General features: G+C 46.5%; 2 long non-coding RNA genes across 2 annotated transcripts in view; both read right to left on the bottom strand.

Annotated features, from left to right (window-relative positions):
* LOC120395567 overlaps positions 1-8,709 on the bottom strand; it is a 48,899-nt gene extending 40,190 nt beyond the window's left edge. The window contains exons 1-2 of the long non-coding RNA XR_005592700.1: positions 8,564-8,709; positions 7,059-7,179 (exon numbers count right to left, since the gene is read on the bottom strand). This is a non-coding gene — a long non-coding RNA (uncharacterized LOC120395567). The remainder of the gene's footprint in view (positions 1-7,058; positions 7,180-8,563) is intronic.
* A 1,216-nt stretch (positions 8,710-9,925) lies between these two features.
* Positions 9,926-12,695, bottom strand: LOC120395564. The gene is made up of 3 exons (XR_005592697.1): positions 12,647-12,695; positions 11,579-11,995; positions 9,926-10,045 (listed from the first exon to the last, which is right to left on the bottom strand). It is a non-coding gene; the product is annotated as an uncharacterized LOC120395564 (long non-coding RNA).
* Between the last annotated feature and the right edge of the window lie 2,925 nt (positions 12,696-15,620).

Genomic DNA, 15,620 nt, shown 5'->3' with positions numbered 1-15,620 from the left:
TTTGAAGGAAAAACCAAACAGCCCTGAATAAGGAATGAGGTTGTGCTTCGGTCAGGGACAGGCATTTCTTTGGCCTATTAGTGTTTCCTATCCCCACCCCCCTCCAGGCAGGCTGCTTGATCTTATCTCGGGAGAGGAGTTAGAGATGGGACTGTCCTTCAATGTACACTCATCTATTAAACTCCCACCCTACCCAGCAACACTTTACATCTATCTCTTCCCCCAGCCATCTGCTTGCGGGCAGACGTAACACACAGCGTCTTTGTTCTTTGCTGACATATAGTGGTAAGAATGTAAAAAGTATCAAAAATCAAATGAGCAAAAAAGACCCAAAATTCTCTCTCAGGCAAATAGACAGGCCTGAATACAACATTATCATCACTATCACACTAACACTCCTGAAGAGCTGTTACCAAGGGCAGTGAGATGTGCCACCTTGGTGTTTGCACTGGTGCCTCCAGCACTGATCAGCACCATGCACTGTGTAGCTTCCTCAAGGCCTCTGGGGAGTGCCTCTGGATATACGTGGCGCCAGTGTGCATGGCACCAGAGGCAGCTCTTGTCAGCGGAGGTGGCTGCGGCATTGGTCATTGGGTGTGTGACTTTGAACTCCTTATGTTTTATGGAAATATGCTTATGAGTGTGAATATTATGTATCTGGAATATGCTTTATGAAAAAGGTCTCTTGTAAGGTATCCTAAGAAAGGTTATAATCCTACTGACTATAGTCCTCCTCTTTGTATGCATGTATCATTCTTGTATGTGAAGCCAGAAATGGGAAGTTGAACTCTGAGGTCCTATTGTAATTATGCAAAGTGTGGGCCAGTAATGATGGTTTAGAATCTTGATGGCTCCCAGTCACTAGGACAATTGGTTGTAAATGGTTTATTTACCTGCAAACCTCCCTGTGGATTTCTGGGCCAACCCAGGAAGAATGGAGACTGGGGTCTTACAGTGACACGTGGCCATTTTTCCATTGATGAGGCAGGGATGGAGACAAGCACAGACAAAAGATTCCCGCCTTCTGCCAAAGCTATAAAAGGGGGTGGAGCAGGACAAAAGGGCTACCAATCTTGAGAAACCCCTTGCTGACCACCTGAGATGTCTGCTGGATCTAACATAGACGGTACCGGGGAAAGGATTGGGCCCAGACTAGGAAAAAGTCTAGTCTGTGAAAGAAGCTTATTGGATGATCTTTGAGGGTTAGATACTACCTGTAATCAGTTTCTTAATGTATTAAGCTTAGACTTGCATATTCTGCTTTGTGACTTACTTTATTCTGCAGATATTACTTGAAGCCACTTAAATCCTACTTGGGAAACTTAATAAAATCACTTTTCTTTATTAATAAACCCAGAGTAATTGCAAACAGCTGTGCATGTCTCTCTATCAGTGTTATAGAGAGCGGACAGTTTACGAATTTACCCTGTGTAAGCTTTATACAGAGTAAATTGAATTTTTGCGGGGGTTTGGATCCCATTGGCAACTGCGTGTCTGGAGGCTGGAGACAGATAATCTACTGAGCTGTTTTCAGTTAAGTCTGCAGCTTGGGGGATATAGACCAGACGCTGGATCTGGGTTGCAGCAGGCTAGTGTCTCTGGCTCAACAAGACAGGGTTCTGGAAGTCCCAAGCTGACAGGTAAAATGGGATCAAAGCTAATTTCAGCACATCAGGTGACAATCCCAAGGAGGTCTCTGTGACCAAACCCATCACAGGGTGTTCTCCTGGTCATCTGCGCTGCTTTCATGTGGCTGGGGAACGGAGAGCCCAAGACTCTGCAGGTGATCGGATGGTTCCTGGGGCAGGCTCTCGCTGAAGACCTGGGGGAGGCAGGGACAGAGAGATGGTTTTCTCAGAGCAGCCATCAGCAGACTCTGATTAAACAGAGAGAAAAGGAGAAAGGTAAAGACAAGTGCAAAGTACTTCACTTAGGAAAAAATCCAATGCACATGAGATGCTGTATGGAGAGACTCATGGTCCTCAGGGTAGACTGTCAAAAAGCAGGGCTGAGATCCTAGCCGGTGCTATGCTCTATAATTATAAGTATCAAGTGTGAAACTTCCAAAGTACTATAATAGTTTGACAATGGAGTCACAGACGGTCCCCTTACACACTCCAGTCTGTCTTGCCTCGCCGGCAAGCTGGACTGTGTGCTAAATGATGGTGACTGCCTGCAAAAATCAAGAAAAGAGTCACATTGTATCTAGCTCCACACTCACCCAGGTCGATTTGCATCCCAGATCTCACATGAAAAACACTGGTCGTCAATTCGACAGTAAACTAACTAAAGTTACTAGCTAAGAGAAAGGAATGAGAGTCATTGAGATGTTAAAGCAGATAAAAATATATGTACAGGTTAGTCACAGTCTAGAATTCCTAAAGGCAGCAGAGATTTGGGAAACTGGTAGTTTCCCAAAAGTCTTTTCAGTCTCCCCAGAGTAACTCTTCTTCTCATTCGGTTATTTTGCCAGTGAGAATCCAACCAGTCTAGAGATGAAGAATTTTCCCTTGTGTCCATACTTATAGTTTCTTCTCAGATAAAGAAAAGGATCTTGGGTTCCCTAAAGCTTAGGCTGAGTTCATTGGAGTCTCAGATAAAGTCTCTGATCACTAAATCTACACAGTCTGCTGAGTCAAAATCAACATCTTCCTTCCAATTGTATTCAGGAATCTTCCGTTGAAATCCAGGCAGACTCATTCTCCTCCTCTGCTGAAAACACTGTTAGCCAATCAGATAACTGATTAACCAACCACCCCATTAAGTATATAGATTTTAAAAAACCCAACTCTGTTACAAGTAAATGCAAAACTGAGAACAGCAAAACATAAATGACTCTTCCCCACGATCACATTTCCATAAAAGTTGGTGACTCACATTGTTGAGACAATGTAATTAAAAGAGTTTGGCTAAAATCAAAAATTCAAAATGTACAATGAAAATAAAAGAAATTACTTTTCCCTTCCAGTTTCCCCTGTAATTTACAGTCCCCAGGCTTCCCTGTTGCAGGGTTGTAACAATATCACTGACCTGCGGCAAAATGCTTCCGAGTTTGGGCAAACAGCCTGTTTCCTGCTCCTGGGCCCAGCTTCTCCCTGCCACACAGAGCTACGGGCCTGGCGCAAAGCAGCTGCCCTGACTGCTGCCCTCATGGAGTCTGAGCCCAGCACCAGGGAACCTATTGGAGCAGCTCCTAAACGACCACACCCAATTCCAGAAGCTTCTGGCTGGGGAGTGCGAAATCTGCCTAGCAACAATGACCCAGACACAACTCACTCCTATCCACCCTGCCCCACCAAAGAGCTCTTAAAGAGACAGTTCCCTGTTAGGGACGTGGGTTAATCTGCCACAAGGGAGGTTTAGGTTAGATTAGGGGTCATCAACTGGTCAATGGTGATCCACTGCTCGATCCTAGAGAATCTCCCAGTTGATTGTGATCTCTAGTGGCGCAGCAGGGCTGCTGCTAAATCAGGCTCCCTGCCTACCCTGGCCCGACACTGCTCCCAGAAGTGGCCAGCGAGGCCCCAGAGGTGTGGGGGGCAGGCTGCCTTAGCCTTGCTGTGATGCCGACCGGGAGCTGCCCAAGGTAAGAGCCGCTCGGCTGGAGGCCACATCCCAACGCCCAGCGCTGAGACCCCTCCTGGATCCAGCACTCTGTGAACCATCCTTCATCCCAACCCCCCACCCCAGCCTGGAGACCCCTCCTGCACCCAAACTCCCTCCAAGAGCTCGCACCGCTCACCCCCTCCTGCACCCCAACCCTCTGCCCCAGGCTCAGCCCACACAGGGAATCCCTCAGGCCCAGACCAGAGCCCGCACCCCTCCCAAGCCCCAACCCCCTACACAGCCTGGTGAAAGTGAGTGAGGGTGGGGCAGAACGTGCGACGGAGAGAGGCAGGGATGGAGTGAGCAGGACAGGGCTTTGCGGAAAGAACGGAGCCTCAGGGTAGGGGCCAGGTAGATCCTGCATTGCCCTTTAATTCAAAAAGTGATCTTGGGTGAAAAAAGGTTGGAGTTAAAACTAACTCTAGGGGTAATTAAGCTCTGGAATAGGCTAACCAGTGGCTATAGCTTTAGTCATCATTTTTAGCTGAGGGTGGAGGTGAAGAAAGGATTTCTCTAATCCAGGGTGGGTAAAGTGCCTTCCTTCAATCTCAAATTGATGGAACTGTCCTCCTTTATGCTGGTTCTGCATCTACTCTTCAACTTTAAAATATATATAAATGGGAAATGCAAAGTTTCATTGAATGAAAATCAAAGAGCCCCAATTATAGAGCCTTAGAGTCATGAACTGAGCACTGGAGTGACAGCTGAGACCTTGACATGCATTTTTAAAGAGAATCTCATCTTCATTATTGGAACATTTAATCCCATTAAAAAGTTACTACTATTATAATAATACACCTCTTTGGCCTTATAAAACATAATATGTGTTTGTGAAGTGCTTGAAATGCTTAGATCAGAGGATGCTTCAGATGATCCACCCTGCATATTGCAATTATAACTGTTTACAATGGCACATTTCAGTGAAGGTCAGACAGGGAGCGATTGGCAGAGTCAAAAATTAACCCCCACTTCTTCAGTGGCATTGTCTAATATGTCTACCCCTCTAATACATGACATTTCATGGCTTCCAAATAAATCACTCACCTGAGAGTAACTCTTAGAGAGGCTCATTCTGGATTTTTTCTTTTTTTTTTTTATGTGTTTTTGGAGGATCTTTGTGGTGAAACATCTTCTCATGTAAGAGTGAACAACAATCAACCACCTAAAGTCTTGCCATGGACTTTAATTCTCTTTGTTTGAAGGTTTACCACAGTGGTGCGTATTTACACTTGAGCAGACACATTGTATTGTCTCTTGGTGTAAATCAACACAGTTGCTCCAACTTCAAAGATGTTCAAGGCCTTAAAATTAAAGGAGGATACTTCTGCCCTCATCCCTGACTATGGAACCCACTCTTGGGCATATCTTTTACGTTCTAAACAACATTCTGGTTCAGGCAGGAATGTTTTCCCTAACATGCCCTATGGTTAGTCAGACTTTATGTCAAATCTCATCACACAGCAATCTCCTCCTTCACCAAGAATGAGTAATTTTCATTTCTTCTTGGCTTCTTGCGGGGCTCAGTCCCCTGCATTGTCTTATAAGATTTCAGATTCTTGCCTGCTCATGGATGGAGAGATGTTTTCTGATGGAGTAGAGATTCCAAGACTTAACTTAAGCCTTATCTACAAAAGAGGATTGATCCTTTCCCTCGCTATCACCCCTACTTTGGCCCGTGAGCAAATCTGACACAAGACCACATTGGTGACACAAGTGGAGGTCCAATATTAGGTTAAGTGTTACTTGCTGTAGGATAAGATTCACCCCCGGCAGACGGCCATCACAAAGGCCCATGCTCCTCTTAGGTCCCGCTAAGATCCAGTTTGAAAGTTTAGTGGGACTAAAATTGTTCATAGGGCAACAGGTGAATTTTAGATATAAGGTCCTGACAGGAAACATGCTGGAGAAAATGGAACGATTCCGATTGTCTTCAAAAGGAATTGGATCTGACCCAGTGAGAATGGAGATGGTGAGAATGCAGAAAAATGGCTCCCTCCTTCCTAGCAGGTTTACAGTGAAGGACCCAATGCACCTGGCCATGACCAGTATGAATTGAAAGGCCCAAACTGGATTCCTTACATCAGAGCCAGCTGTGCTATTGATACCGCTCAGAATCACCTTCACATTCATTCTCACTGCAGCCACAAAAAAGTCAGCAAAATGACACGAGGAATGCAGTTGGCCCATACAATTTTAAGATGAAAGAAAGATGAAGAGTACAACGTGCACGTCACGCCCTCTGAGGCTGAGATTGGCCCAATGATCAAAGCCCCTGAGGAAAACAGCTCCATCCAAAGGAGGACATAGCACGGCAATCAAGTTGGTTTGGCAACTAATTAGGACGTCCACCACAAACAGCATCGCCGATCCTCCAGGCAGTCCTAGGAAATGTATAAAAGTGCTCACGACTCAAGGCTCTTCTAATCACTTCTCCGGACTTCATCTCCTCGGTGAACTGGGTAAGTCCAATACACTCAATTGCTTACGAACTCTAGAGATGTGACAGTAGGGGCTATTTTCATTGAAGACTGAATCTTGCTTTTATTCATGTGATTTTGTATGAGGGACCAGGGTGTTCTTCCATAATTATCTTGTGTAGTTATTTAGGTGCAGGCACTGGTGGATTCATGGGAAACATATTTCCTATTACCTGGAAAAAGAAGTAGGGCATTTAAATCTTTTCAGTAACTTGAGAAACTCACTCAGCAATATTTCACTGGTCTGAATTAGGAATACATTTCCCTGAGATAGTAGAGAAAGGGCCAGTTCAGTGCGCTCCTACTTTATTCTGAAGCAGCTGTTACTCCTCACTATTGGAGACACAAAAATGGATGAAGCTGACAAGCGGTGTGCTCTAATCTAGCAATTCCTATGTTCTTCTGAGCGAAAAATCCACTGCTTCTCCTCAGATGGTATAAATTAGTGTCACCCTATGGAAGTCAGTGGACCTGAACTCTTTTTACCCCAGCTAAGGAGCATGTCCTTAGTGATTTCTTTGGAGAAAAGTAAAGTTTTCTGTTTATTCATCAGCAAGTATTGATGACTTCCAAGTTTTGGAAACCCGATGAGCCACACTCTGACCCTGGACTCAACTCATTTGCATGCAGAGGTTAAATCCTGAAATGAAAGGAAATGATTACCATGATCCCAGGCATGTTCTCTTTGAGAAATGTCTAAAATGGACCCAGAATCGCAGGTGTCCATCATGGAAAGAGTGATGCTTATTCTATTTGGTGTTTTTCAGATAATGTTCTAGATAGGAGGTCAAAGGGACCAGTTTGGAGGGAAGTTTAGTGCAAGTGGAGAAGAAGCCTAGAAAGAGAAAATAGGAACAAATACATGGCCACATACAAAGAGACTAAGGCAACTTGTCCTCTCTCTTGCGTGCCCCTTGCAGACCTCGCTGCAATAGTCAGCAAGCTTTGAAGCCTTTCTTCCACCGGCACTTGTACCTTCTTTTGACTCTAGTCCCTGTTGTGTGTTTCAGGTTTACCTCCATCCCAGAAAGATGACTTGCTCCAGCCTGTGCTATCCAGAATGCGGAGTGGCCCGGCCCTGTCCGGTCACTGGTACCTGCAACGAGCCATGCGTTAGGCAGTGCCAAGACTCCGAAGTGGTGATCAGACCCTCACCGGTTGTTGTGACCCTACCAGGACCCATTCTCAGCAATTTCCCTCAACACAGTGCAGTGGGAGCTGTAGGAGCACCTGTAGTTGGACCCGGTTACGGAGGCTCATTCGGTTGGGGGGGCTATGGAGGCCATTACGGAGGATTGTATGGTTTAGGGGGATACGGCGGTTATGGCGGCCATTACGGTTATGGGGGATTGTGTGGTTATGGGGGACACTGCGGTTACCTAGGCGGCTATGGTTATGGAGGATTATGTGGTTCTGGGGTATCTTGCCATAGGTACCTCAGTGGAAACTGTGGGCCATGCTAAACCCAGCAGGAACATCCATGGAAGAAGGAAGAACCAGGAAATGAACAGCCAGATACGGATTCTCCCCTGACCTTTTGGCCATGGCTTTCAGAAGTGCTGGGCAAACAGGGCTCCAGCTGAACTCAGTGGGAGCTGTGTGTGCTCAGCACCTTGGGCTGACAGCCATGCTGCCTTTCTAATGTTACGCTTTATGACTCTTTCTGCCAAGGCTTTCCCACCCGTATGCTGATTCTCGCTTTCACCTGTGGACTCAATCTGAATTAGACGCAGCCTGTTTACACTGACCCCACTGTGTAAAGGAAACAAGGGCCTTAAGACAGATATCAGCTACATTTGTTGTTAGTTAAGTCCCTTTAGAAGGGAAAAAGAGACTTTGGTGTCAAAGAGAATTAGGCCCCACATGTTCTATCCTTTCCATCAATATGTATCTTTAGCAGCTCACTTTGACCTTTTCTGAGGCCGACATATAGGGGGAAGTTGCTTTTATTTTGTTTTGTCTCATTTCCCAACCACTGGGGTAAAACAAGGACCTTAAAATGGTTGTAAAGGAGACTTGTTTGTCAACCTCTGCAGCTGCACCAATGCAAGCAGAACATCTTGTCTGAAATACACCCATTGAGGTCTACGATCAGTCATGGCCCTTCTTGAAACACTGGAAATACATTCTTTCTGCTCTGTAGTATTACTTCTGTAACTGTGTACTGCCAATTTCATTTGCATTAAAAACTCTGCTGCATCATAATATGGGTCTTCTGGTTCTCCTTGTTCCTCCCTCCTTGCTTAAAAATCGCAAAATTCCTCCCTGTGGAACCGGCAGCACTGGGTACTTCTCCAGTTGTAATTTTCAAAGATCTGGAGTGATAGGAGAATCCAGCCCTTGGAGTGGCTGATAGCTTTCTGCAGGCCCTGGGTACCAGGGTGCAGTTCCTCCCTGTATTACCTATTTTAGCAAAGAGTCTTTTCCTTGAATTTTTCAATTCAAGAATATGTTTTTCCTTTGGTATCAAGAAGACTAACCATATGGTTCGTGGTGAGCATCTGGGTGAGTCATTGAAGGACAGCGACCCTGGTTTTTGTATTTGTCACCTGGCCTCAGTGGCTCACAGCTGAGAATACCAGATTCAGGACAAACTGTTGAGGGATATGGCAGACTCACCCCACGCTGGTGGTTATTCTGACGTTAGATACCAAGCTAGTAAAAAAGCAAATTTCTGTCTCATCACAGTGGTTAACAAGAGCTCAAAAATGCAGTCTCCAGCCCTTATTTCAGCACCCCAACACTTTATGATGACTGATTATTAAAATCTAATTTCATCATATAGAAGATTCTGCTTATCCTAAGAGATCAGACACATACCCAGGGCAATATATAACTCAGATCTATGGCAGTTCCCCACCTATGGGAGCAGCGGTGTCAGCGGTGAGAGTGGGAGCAGCGTGCAGAGCCCCCTATTCCTTCCCCAGGGGCTGCCGGGATATCCTGGATGCTTCCTGGAGTGGCGCAGAGCCAGGGGAGGCAGGGAGCCTGCCTTAAACCCACTGCACCACCTACCGGGAACTGCTTGAGGTAAGGCCAGTCGGAACCCACACCCGTTATCCCCCCTGCACCCCTGCTCCAGCCCAGAACCCCCTCCTGCACAGAACCCCCCCCCCACACAGTCTGGAGTGCCCTCCTGCACACAAACTCCCTTCCAGCGCTTGTACCCCACATCCCCACTGCAACCCAACCCCTGCTCCAGGATTAGCCCAGAGTCCCCTCCTACACTCCAATCCCCTTGGCCGCAGCCCAGAGCCTGCAACTGCTCCCGCACCCCAAGTCCCAAGCTCAGCCCCGTGAAAGTGAGTGACGGTAAGGGAAAGCGAGTGACGGAGGGAGGGGGGATGGAGTGAGCGGGGTGGGGCTTCAGGGAAGGAGTGAAGTGGGGTATGGGGTCACAGGGAAGGGGCAGAGGTGGGACAACAGTGTTTGGGTTTGTGTGACTGGATAGTTGGGAACCCCATCGGGAGCCCTCGTAGAAAACAAAACCCCATTTCCGTCATCACCGCTCCTCCCGGCGCTAAGGATAAATGTAAAAACCAATGTATCTCTGGCATGTCATTTGAGAGCATTTTGAATAATAAACTCTCCAACAGAGACTCTGCGGAAACATAATTATGGAGTCAGTAGCCGTCTCTGAATATTTCTCCTTTTTCCAGGACATTCTTCTCTTCTCCTCTAATGCAATGTCCAGTGACATGGAGCACGAAGCATCCATCTGGAAAGCCGTCTTTTAAGGCAACCTAATGGAGTGGGGCTTAAATTCAACTGAGTCAGCTCCTTGACATGAGCTTTGAACTTACTTTGCAATAGTGGAGCTGTAGGGCAATGGGGCAGAAATAGATCCGCCTCATCTTGAGATTTTTTGATTTCATTGCACCAATATAACTCAATGAAATTAATCTTCTCATTCTTTGCCCTGATGTGTTCATCAACTGCTCAGCAGCAATCTCCACTCCTTGCTGAAATGACACGACCAAAAGAGGTTTTTTACAAGTATGTTGCAAACACATCTTTTCTTTTATTTAAATTGGAAGGCCTAGGAAATCTGAAGAAAAATGATGAATTGAGGGAGACAGACACTCTTCAATGGTCAGATTGCTGTGGGATTAATTGCAAGTCTGATCAATTTAGGGCATTCTGGAAGCCCCTTCTCTGACAAAGTTTTTCAGCCAGAATTAGAATGATTTGAAAGTGCAAAATTGACCCTCGCCAGGATTTCTTCTAACCTGAACAGCATAAAATGCCTCCCCATAATTGTAGGGCACAGAATATCATTGAAGTGTATTGAAATGCAGTGAGGTACATTATCTGAGGATCCTTTACAGAGCAATGTTTGTTAATCAAAGGGAAATCCAAAGCTTTTTTGAATGAAAAACCAAACAGCCCCGAATAAGGAGTGAGGTTGTGCTTCGGTCATGGACAGGCATCTCTTTGGCCTTTTAGTGTTTCCTATCCCCATCCCCCTCCAAGCAGGCTGCTTGATCTTATCTCGGGAGAGGAGTTAGAGACAGGACCGTCCTTCAATGTACACTCGTGTATTAAACTCCCACCCTACCCAGCAACACTTTACATCTATCTTTTCCCCCAGCCATCTGCTTGTGGGCAGACGTAACACACAGCGTCTTTGTTCTTTGCTGACATATAGTGGTAAGAATGTAAAAAGTATCAAAAATCAAATGAGCAAAAAAGACCCAAAACTCTCTCTCACACAAGTAGACAAGCCTGAATACAGTATTATCATCACTATCACACTAACACTCCTGAAGAGCTGTTACCAAGGGCAGTGAGATGTGCCACCTTGGTGCTTCCACTGGTGCCTCCAGCACTGATCAGCACCATGCACTGTGCAGTTTCCTCAGGGCCTGTGGGGAGTGCCTCTGGATATATGTGGGGCCAGTGTGCATGGCACCAGAGGCAGTTCTTGCCGGTGGAGGTAGCTGTGGCATTTGATCATTGGGAGTGTGACGTTGCACTCCTTATGTTTTATGGAGATTTGCTTCTAAGTGTGAATATGATGTAACTGGAATATGCTTTATGAAAAAGGTCTCTTGTAAGGTATCCTAAGAAGGGTTATAATCCTACTGACTACAGTCCTCCTCTTTGTATGCATGTATCATTCTTGTATGTGAAGCTAGAAATAGGAAGTAGAACTCTGAGGTCCTATTGTAATTATGCAAAGTGTGGGCCAGTAATGATGGTTTAGAATCTTGATGGCTTCTAGTCACTAGGACAATTGGTTGTAAATGGTTTATTTATCTGCAAACCTTCCTGTGGATTTGTGGGCCAACCCAGGAAGAATGGAGACTGGGGTCTTACAGTGACACGTGACCATGTCACATGCTACTGGAATCCATCTTAATCCTTGTACTTTTCCATTGATGAGGCGGGGATGGGGATAAGCACAGACAAAAGATTCCTGCCTTGTGCCAAAGCTATAAAAGGGGGTGGAGCAGGACAAAAGGGCTGCCCATCTTGAGAAACCCCTTGCTTACCACCTGAGATGTCTGCTGGATCTAACAAAGACGGTACCGGGGTTTGGATCCCATTGCCAACTGCGTGTCTGGAGGCTGGAGACAGATAATCTGCTGAGCTGTTTTCACTTAAGTCTGCAGCTTTGGGGATATAGACCAGACGCTGGATCTGGGTTGCAACAGGCTAGTGTCTCTGGCTCAACAAGACAGGATTCTGGAAGTCCCGGGCTGACAGGGAAAATGGGATCAAAGCTAATTTCAGCACATCAGGTGACAATCCCAAGGAGGTCTCTGTGACCAAACCCATCACAGGGTGTTCTCCTGGTCATCTGCCCTGCTTGCATGTGGCTGGGGAACGGGGAGCCTGAGACTCTGCAGGTGATCAGATGGTTCCTTGGGACAGAGAGACGGTTTTCTCAGAGCAGCCATCAGCAGACTCTGATTAAAGAGAGAGAAAAGGAGAATGGTAAAGACAAGTGCAAAGTACTTCACTCAGGAAAAAAATCCAATGCACATGAGATGCTGTCTGGAGAGACTCATGGTCCTCAGGGTAGACCATCAAAAAGCAGGACCGAGATCCTAGCTGGTGCTATGCTCTATAATTATAAGTATCAAGCGTAAAACTTCCAAAGTACTATAATAGTTTGACAATGGAGTCACAGACGGTCCCCTTACACACTCCAGTCTCTCTTGCCTCGCCGGCATGCGGGACTGTGTGCTAAATGGTGGTGACTTCCTGCAAAAATCAAGAAAATAGTCACATTGTATCTAGTTCCACACTCACCCAGGTCGATTTGCATCCCAGATCTCACATGAAAAACACTGCTAGTCAATTCGACAGTAAACTAACTAAAGTCACTAGCTAAGAGAAAGGAATGAGAGTTATTGAGATGTTAAAGCAGATAAAAATATAGGTACAGGTTAGTCACAGTCTAAAATTCCTAAAGGCAGCAGAGATTTGGGAAACTGGTAGTTTCCCAAAAGTCTTTTCAGGCTCCCCAGAGTAACTCTTCTTCTCATTCGGTTATTCTGCCTGTGAGAATCCAACCAGTCCATAGATGAAGAATTTTCCCTTGTGTCCATACTTACAGTTTCTTCTCAGATAAAGAAGCTCAGAGAGTCACTGCTGATGTGGGCTTCTTCTCTGAAGGCAGAGGGAAGGATGCATTTAAGGTCTTTGATCAGCACACACAGTGACCACTTCCCTTCAATGCACAAGAATTCCCACCTTCCCATTAAATTTCTTCATTTGCATTACACAAGGCTTCTTTCTCATTGCATGGGTGATTTAGTTACAGGACTATATACAATGTAAATGTTTGCTATTACCTTCTAACTGGGTACAGAGAAGTGAAAACAATGCATGCACCATCTCATTAGTTGTCAGGATGTTTAAACACCAAATAGATTCTTAGACACTGAACAATCACTTTCATTTATGCTTATACACAAGTGAATTGGCCTGGCTTCCAGCTGTGAGTTTGTCAGTTCTCAGCTGATACTTGGTTTACCAGCATCACAGCACAACTACAAAATGGGGAATAACTGGTTAGGTGGTAGGATAGCTAAAAAGGATCTTGGGATCCCTAAAGCTTAGGCTGAGTTCACTGGAGTCTCAGTTAAAGTCTCCAATCACTAAATCTACACAGTCTGCTGAGTCAAAAGCAACATCTTCCTTCCAATTGTTTTCAGGAATCTTCCGTTGAAATCCAGGCAGACTCATTCTCCTCCTCTGCTGAAAACACTGTTAGCCAATCAGATAACTGATTAACCAACCACCCCATTAAGTATATAGATTTTAAAAAACCCAGCTCTGTTACAAGTAAATGCAAATCTGAGAACAGCAAAACAGAAAGGACTCTTCCCCACAATCACATTTCCATAAAAGTTGGTGACTCACACTTGTTGAGACAATTTAATTAAAAGAGTTTGGCTAAAATCAAAAATTCAAAGTGCACAATGAAAATAAAAGAAATTACTTTTCCCTCTCAGTTTCCCCTGTAATTTACATTCCCCAGGCTTCCCTGTTGGAGGGTTGTAACAATATCACTGACCTGCGGCAAAATGCTTCCGAGTTTGGGCAAACAGCCTGTTTCCTGCTCCTGGGCCCAGCTTCTCCCTGCCGCACAGAGCGCAAGGCCTGGCGCAAAGCAGCTGCCCTGACTGCTGCCCTCATGGAGTCTGATCCCAGCACCAGGGAACCTATTGGAGCAGCTCCTAAACGACCACACCCAATTCCAGAAGCTTCTGGCTGGGGAGTGCAAAATCTGCCTAGCAACAATGACCCAGACACAACTCACTCCTATCCACCCTGCCCCACCAGAGAGCTCTTAAAGAGACAGTTCCCTGTTAGGGATGTGGGTTAATCTGCAGCAAGGGAGGTTTAGGTTAGATCAGGGGTCACCAACTGGTCAATGGTGATCGACTGCTCATTCACCCACGAAAGCTCATGCTGCAAAACATCTGTTAGTCTATAAGGTGCCACAGGATTCTTTGCTGCTCTATCCTAGAGAATCTCCCAGTCGATTGCGATCTCTAGTGGCGCAGCAGGGCTGCTGCTAAGTCAGGCTCCCTGCCTACCCTGGCCCCACACTGCTCCCAGAAGTGGCCAGCGAGGCCCCAGAGGTGTGGGGGGCAGGGTGCCTCACTGTGAAGCCGACTGGGAGCCGCCCAATGTAAGAGCCGCTCGGGGGGAGGCCACATCCCAACGCCCAGCGCTGAGACCCCTCCTGGAGCCAGCACCCTGTGCACCATCCTTCATCCCAACCCCACCCCAGCCTGGAGACCCTCCTGCACCCAAACTCCTCCAAGAGCTCGCACCCCTCCCCCCTTCCGGCACCCCCACCCACTGCCCCAGGCTCAGCCCACACAGGGAATCCCTCAGGCCCAGACCAGAGCCCACACCCCTCCCAATCCCCGACCCCCTCCCCAGCCTGGTGAAAGTGAGTGAGGGTGGGGCAGAGCGGGCGAGGGAGTGATGCAGGGATGGAGTGAGCAGGACAGGGCTTTATGGAAAGAACAGGGCCTCAGGGTAGGGGCCAGGTAGATCCTGCATAGCCCTTGAATTCAAAAAGTGATCTTGTGTGTTGTTGTCAGAGTGCTACCAGTGTGGTGCTCTGCTTTCTCCAATGTTGATATCACTCAGCTGCGTGCGTGTTCCTCTGTGAGCTGCCCCAGCTCTGCGCAGATAGCTGACCCAGAAGACCCGATGAGAACCCCCAATAACCACAGAGTCTAGTAAGGTACGAAGGCACGTCGGCCAGGTTTATTGTCGAAAAAAGCACAGTCTCCAGCTCCCTGGCAAACGTAGTCCAAGGCGCTGCTAAGATACAGCTAGCCAGTACATATGTGCTCCCTGACATTGGACTCAGCTCAGTCAGTGGCGGGACTTTCCACTGCCCCCTCGGCTGGCCAAAGACACCGCCCCAGGGATGCATTCTTATACACAGATACAAACAAGTTACACATCACTCCTGACGTATGAGGTACAACCCCTCTACGCAGCAAGGTTCAACCGCTCTACGTATTTAGGTGCCGCCTCTTACCTTGTCCATGTTGGCTCGATCAAAACAACTCTATCCATCATTTTACCCTTTTGCCCCTGTCATTGGGATGGGTCGGCCTGTCTTTTTACTATCTATGGAATGTTCCAGTATAGTGTATTCTGGTGCTGTGTTTATACTTCAGTACGCTAGATGAATATATGTTTATGCAACATCAGCCCTTTTCTTGCCAGCTTCTGTGAACCGAGCCGGCCTTCAGCTCACAGCCTTACTTTCCTTTTTAGCTAAGTCTTGTCCATTACTTTAGTTTAGGCCTCAGGCCTCATACTGGGCCTTTATCAGAGCCTGCACTTACTACATTCCCCCGCTTTTTGTCTTTTTATGGGGAGGATGTTTACTCATCGTCCCCGAAAAGCATCATGTACAGACTAAAGATAACCTAGTGGGCTAAACACTGTTATGTGGTTACCTTATTTTACCATCCATACACTCATGCCCCATCTGTCATTTTAGTCTGCACATTCCCTCGTACGACTATTAGACAGACTTTATTATCCAAT

Source organism: Mauremys reevesii, linkage group 1, assembly GCF_016161935.1.
Source record: "Mauremys reevesii isolate NIE-2019 linkage group 1, ASM1616193v1, whole genome shotgun sequence".
NCBI classification, from domain to species: domain Eukaryota; kingdom Metazoa; phylum Chordata; order Testudines; family Geoemydidae; genus Mauremys; species Mauremys reevesii.
The sequence above is the reverse complement of the archived record's forward strand: the minus strand, read 5'-3'. Positions and strand labels throughout refer to the sequence as shown.